This window comes from Tupaia chinensis, unplaced genomic scaffold (assembly GCF_000334495.1).
Source record: "Tupaia chinensis unplaced genomic scaffold, TupChi_1.0 Scaffold000252_1, whole genome shotgun sequence".
Taxonomy (NCBI): Eukaryota; Metazoa; Chordata; class Mammalia; order Scandentia; family Tupaiidae; genus Tupaia; species Tupaia belangeri.
The window spans coordinates 6,077,315-6,083,805 of NW_006159732.1; the positions used below are offsets into that span (position 1 = coordinate 6,077,315).

General features: G+C 38.8%; 1 protein-coding gene across 2 annotated transcripts in view; it reads right to left on the reverse strand.

Annotated features, from left to right (window-relative positions):
* Positions 1 to 6,491, reverse strand: part of LOC102486153 (serotriflin) — a 41,000-nt gene that overhangs the window by 33,374 nt on the left and 1,135 nt on the right. The gene's annotated exons all lie outside the window — the stretch shown is intronic.

A 6,491-nucleotide genomic window follows, 5' to 3' on the forward strand; every position in this document is an offset into this window, starting at 1 on the left:
AAATTATTATTATTATTATTATTATTATTATTATTATTAAATCTGAGAAGTAGAAGAAAAACAAAGTTTCTTTTGGATGACCAGGTACAACTTGTTGTCTCATCGCCTGACCAGTCCCCTGACTTAGACTTTCTAATTCTTCCATGGGGTTGGGATATTTGTAATGGTGGAGGGCAAACATGATAGTATGAGGACATAGAATGAGGGAAATAAAAGAACCACATCTCCAGCCTGAGGTCACCGTCCCATGCCTAACACGAGAACTAGCCTCACCCACACACTTGTGATCACCTCACCCCAGGCAAAAGTGGCAATAAGTCAATGTGTTTCCCACTTGAAATCCTCCTACCAAGGTTTATCACCTGCGAAGGCTCTGAGGGGCCACTAAATATTTCACTATACCCAAACAAGCATGAGAATCTTCTTGATGCCTCAGAATAATCACCACGTGGGTTAGAGACATGCTCATGTGTATGGGATGCTGCAGGATCAGTGTTCCAATGTGGATATTTTAATGGATGGCATTGTTTTATTATACCTTGCCACTTCAAATCCAACTTTTGGACACTAGCTCAAGAATTCTGTTAAAAGTTGGGACCAGCAGTTGGTGTAATGGCTATGTTGCTGAACTCCCATGTAGTCGACCACAGTTAGAGTCCCAGACCTGGTGGCTTAAACTCATGCCAGGTGCGTGTGCATGCATGCTCAAGATTGTGGGAGGAGAAGGGATTGCAGTGTGGCCATCCACACAGGAGGGTGATTTCTTGCTTTCTCTCTCTCTGTCTCTCTCTTTCTGGCAAGCACACACGCCCTATAGCAAAAACCTCTCCAAAAAAAGAAAAAGAAAAAAGTAAGAATTCTGTTAAAAGTTAATATTAGAAGAGAATACAATGTTCTGGTTGTGTTCGCACAGTACACAGTAGAGAAACTCATTTGCTCCTAGCTAACATTGCCCTGTAAATGCACTCTAGACTTGCATTAACACATTGGTAGTGCTGTCTTACTATTTCATAGGTCACTTTTGCACTTAAAGAATAGGTCAAGGTCGTTTTCAGTTAAGAAAATTGTGCCCATGTATTACTCAACTTGTTTTCCCATAATTGATTTTTGTACTTAAATTATAATTTAGTTATTGTCATAGTCTAACTTTTTGATCCTTGTTACACTTAATTCTACCACTTCAAGTATGAAGGTCTTTAAAAAGTTCTTAGAAAAAATGAGCTTGTATGTTAATTTCATTTTCCACAAACCTTTTGAAGTACTCTCATATTAACCACCCATCCAGGTATAGAAGACTGTTTCCCACTGGATTCATTTTCACAGTAACAGGGTATTTATAAGGTTTAACATGCAATGCAAAAATTGCTTCTGAACACACGAGAGCATAGGAAAATGGCTCTGATAGGTATTTCATTTTGTTCATGACAAGGCCAATAAAAAAGTTTTGTTCAGTGTGGAATTTACTACCCTAATGATTTCCCTGGAATCTGCCAGATTTGGTGTCTGCCTTTCCTACTCCGTGCCTTAGGCCAAACAACATCAAACATTGGGGGTTAAAACACACATTGCCGTCTGTTCTACCAATTACCTGTGTAGTGGGTTCTAACAAGTTCCCTGATTCTCTGATAGCCTCGATACTTGTGGTTGGGGGATGACTCAACAACCACTCCCTTAGACTGACCTACCAGGACTAATTGCAAAGTGTTTCCTTATTAAGTTTCCAGTTAATAAATTACAATTACATTCCAATCTTATCTCTGGGAAAGTAAATCTAGGTTATTTCCCTTAGAACTTTATGGCTTACCAAATAGTTTAAATAAGAATTGATAACATCACTTAGTTTAACTAAGAAACAAAATTACATTTATGAGTTCTTTAGTGTTTGTTTATTGTTGTCCCAATGCAGTTACTGGCCTGTTTGTGCAGAAGCACCTGGAAGCATTGATAAAGACCCTGTGAGGTCAGAACTTGTGCTGAGCAAATATGAAGTTTACTAATAAGAAACTAGGATTAACTAGTTTCAAATATTCATACCAATATTAGCAAATAGTCCTCATGTTTTAATAGGAATTTAATGAAATTCTGCTGAACATGCAAGTACCCACATGTAGATTTATAAAATGGGATCGATCTTGAAGTATATGCATAAATTATATGAAAGAAACAAATTTAGCAAATATTTAAAAAATTATGAATTTGTTTGTTTATGTACAACATTGTGTCTTAAGATTGCTGCAATTACTTTAAACTGAAACTTCCCATATGTTAGTACCAATTTTCGCAGGTTTTCTTTTTTTATCCCTTCCATTTGCCACTTATCAGTCACATACATTGCTTTCTTATCCTGTAATTTTTCAGTTAACAGTCATTTCATGATTACTTGGAACAGTTTTTCAATATCCCCTAAGCATTTAAATCATCGGTTACTGTTTCCTCACAGGCTAGATCATTCTTTTCGCCCTTTAGATACTTGTGATGGGTTATAGAGTTTAAATATTTGTCTTCTGGGTGTAAAATAATAAAAAAAAATAGTAGTTTTCTTCATCTATCTTTTATTTATTTATTTATTTTTTTGGCCATAGGGTGTATGCTCTCACCAGAGAGAGACAGAGAGAGATAAAGAGAGGAAAAGTGAGAAGTTACCCCTGGGAGGATGGCCATGCTCGATTCTTCCCCCTCTAATTCTCTCAGGATTTTGTATAGGCACACGCATGCCATCATTTTAAGACGCAGGGTTTGAGACTTGAACCATGGCTGGTCCCGTGAGAATCCAGCACCTGAACCGCACCGCCACCTGCTGGCCCTTTTTCATCTGTCTTTAATCATTTGTCTCTCTGTGTATATTTCCCTATTACTATTTTATTCTTCCTTTTTCTCTTGTTTTTGATACTTGGTGAAGTTATGGTCTTATTTTCACAAGTTTCAGCATACTCTGGTATTCAGCCTATTGCTTCAGTCATTCTAGGAATTTCATTAGTACTGTGGCTTTACTATCATCTATATAAAGATAGTCCCTCAATTTTCATCTCCATTCTAGACCAAATCAGTCCTTATGTGGTTAACCACCGTCTCCATACCGCCACTTTCCACACGTCCCAAAATGAACAGTGGAGTTTGCTCCCTCTCAAATCTACTCCCCACGCCAGACCATGAAAATCTATTCTTTTCCCATCTTCTTACTTTTTCTCTTCCTTTTTTTCCCTCACTCCATTCCTTTTTTCTTTCCTTCCTTCCTACTCATTATTTTTCCTCCTTCTGTTTCTCTGTTTTTAGCTCTCTTTTTGCCTTTCAGTTCTGTCTGCTTTGTTATTAATATAAGAATTATCTGAGTCTGAGAAATTTATAAAAGCAAGTTTAGGGATCAGCAGATGGCATAATGGTTATGTCGTTGAACTCCCACGTGGTAAACTGCAGTTCAAGTCCCGGACCCAGTGGCTTAAAAAACTCATGGTGAGTGTGTGTGCATGCATGCCCAAGATCCCGACAGAGAATGGGGAAGGAATTGCTGTGTGGCCATCCTGATTTCTCGCTTCCTGTCTCCAATTCTGTCTTTCCAGTGAGCACACATGCCCTAGAGCAAAAATCTTTCTTAAAACAAACCAACCAAACCAAAAACAAACAAAAAACGGGCTTATTCTGCTCATAATTTGGAGGTCCAGGGTCCGTCCAGAGGTCTCGTCTACTGAGGAGCTTCTTGCTGGTAAATAACATGGTACAGGGTAGGAGTTTGTGCAGAGCAGGGTGTGTTTCTGTCTCATTAAGTCTCCTTATAAACCCACCAGGGGACTCCACCTTGATGCCTAATCACTTTCGAAGGTCCCCCACCCCTTCCAACACCAGAATCAGATGAAGTCTTACAACTTCACAGCACAACCAAATTCCAGTTCACGGATTTTGCCAGGACACATCCAAATCACTCCTTCCTTCCTTCCTTCCTCTCTTTCTTTCTCATGTCCTCCTGTCTTTCTTGTTCATTTTTGCATTTGTTCGCTCTTTATAAAGTTGAGATGTAACTTACATACAATATAGTGAACACAGTTTTGATTTTATAACTCATTTAGTTTTTACGTATGTGTATACCTATGTAACCAGCACTCCAAAGGGCTCTCTCATGTTCTCACCCAGTCAGCACTTAACAAGAGTTGTTCTTTTTTTAAAATTTAACTAAAAGTTTATGAGTTTAGTTCAAGCTATAAACACTCCTTAGTACTAGGTTATGTTGTGGACACACATCCGCTACATTTAGAGTTGCTCTGGAACATATAATCAGATCACAAATAAATAAATTTCTAACTATTTTATAGTTAATTTGACTCTCAAATAGCTTCGTTGATGTTGTTTTAAAAGAAACTGATACATATACACGAACCAGTTTTGTATCCATTTAAATCTTGAGGAAACTAAAAGATAAAGTTTGTTATTTTGTTTTTCTTCTAAAAATGCATTACATATATGCACTTAATCACTGTTGGGACCAGCAGTTGGCATAATGGCTATGTTGCTGGACTCCCATGTTGTCGACTGTAGTTCGAGTCCTAGACCCAGTGACTTAAACTCACGCCGGGTGCGTGTGCGTGCGTGCCCAAGGAGAATGGAGGAGAAGAGATTGAGGATTGGTTATCCCCCCCTGGGGAGTGGTTTCTCACTTTCTGTCTCTCTCTGTCTTTCTGGTGAGCACACACACCTTATAGCAAAAACCTCTCCAAAAAAAAAAAAAAAGAAAGAAAGCAATACACATATGCACTAATCACTGTTAATATAGTAAAAAGATGGAATGACAGAGAGGCAGTCTTTTTTAAGTATGTAGTTGTAGGATATTCTAAATGGAATAAACTGACACTGCCCATCATTTAAAGGAAAAAGAACCCAAATCAAGAAAAATACTGAACATAAGTATCTACTTTTTTTATAATGTGATGTTTCTTTTTTTACTTATTTAACTTCATTTTATCTTTATTATTATTTTTAATTTGCTGCAGAGCACGTGTGCTCCCCAGAGAGAGATAAAAGGCGGGGTGGAGTGAGGAAGCAAGTCTCCTGGTCTGGGACTTCAACTGTGGCCAGCCATATGGGAGCCCGGTGCCCCAACCATCACACTACCTGCTGGTGCCATGAACATTTACTGCTATCCCACATAAAAATGAGACCTATGGAAAAAAAAAAAACCTAATTTTACTACCTTAAAAACAAATAAAAGCACGAGAGGGAGTCTAGACCAGTTGGAATAGAGGCAGCCCTATGCAAAAATGAAGGAGGCACAACGATGTGATTTCCTAAATGAAAAAGAAAATTTCACAACTCTTCTTGTCTGTAGTAATCAGTGTACAAAATAGTAAGAGTACAAAGTCTAGATTTCCTCCCTTCCATTATAATAAGCTAGCAAACTTCTGTTTAGTGCATGGCTTTTAAATGCCTTCTGCGTCTAGCAGCATGAGCTGCGCAAGTGCATACATGCCGGGATTTCACCACGAACGTTGTCCTTCTCATGCGTATTAGTGACTCACCTTCTTGCTCATACTTACAACATTTCACTTTCACTAGAAGACACTACCTTTAGAGGTACATTTTTATCAATGTACTGTATATAAAATAATCTTGATTTTTTAAAAAGGTTTTTGCCATAAAGTGTGTGCACTCGCCAGAGAGAGATTATGAAAGGGAAGGTGAGAAATCACCTCTCATGAGAATGGCCATGCTTCATCCCTTCTCCTCCATTCTCCTCCTGGAATTTTGGGCATGTGTGCACAAACGCCCAGTGTGATTTTTAAGCTGCCGGGTCTGGGAATCAAACTGTGATAAGCCATGTGTGAGTCTAATGCCATAACCACTTCACCACCTGTTGTAGCCAATAATCTTGATTTTTAGTGAGTCTTTTTTTAGGATAATAGTATGACAGGTTTAACTTATTGGTGAAAGCATAATACAGTAACTACATTGTACTATTTAAACTAATTCACAACTTTAGCCAATGTTATATTTTTTACAATATAACCAAGAGGAGACTGCACAGATTGTGGAAGACTGCGTATTCGATTTTGCACATGAGCAGATGTTCGTCCATTTTGTACCCTTCCCTTAACATGGCTGTCTGCTTCTGTATTCCTGCTTGCCATGAGAAAACAGCTAGCGCTAAAACTGCATCCAGGACAAAATCCTCTACCTGCTGCTGTCCTTGCTAAGTAGCCCGAAACCCCTTGGTTTAGCCATGTAACTGGTTGCATGGAAACCTCACTCCCCTCAGAAATAATTAACCTGCTTGATTCAGTTTCTGTAACTGCTTTTGAATGGGAATCCTGCACACCTGGCAACTGACCCCTATGAGAGGCTACCCCAAACTTTGGCTGGGGCTGCACTTCTGACTCTCGGCCTCTGATCTCAGACTGTAGTCGCTGGCCTGGTAATAAAGACTTGCTTTAAACTTAATTTGACTTTGGTGACCGTTCATTTGGTGGCCCTCTACAACACTCACCAGAGAGAGAAAAGAGTTAGGA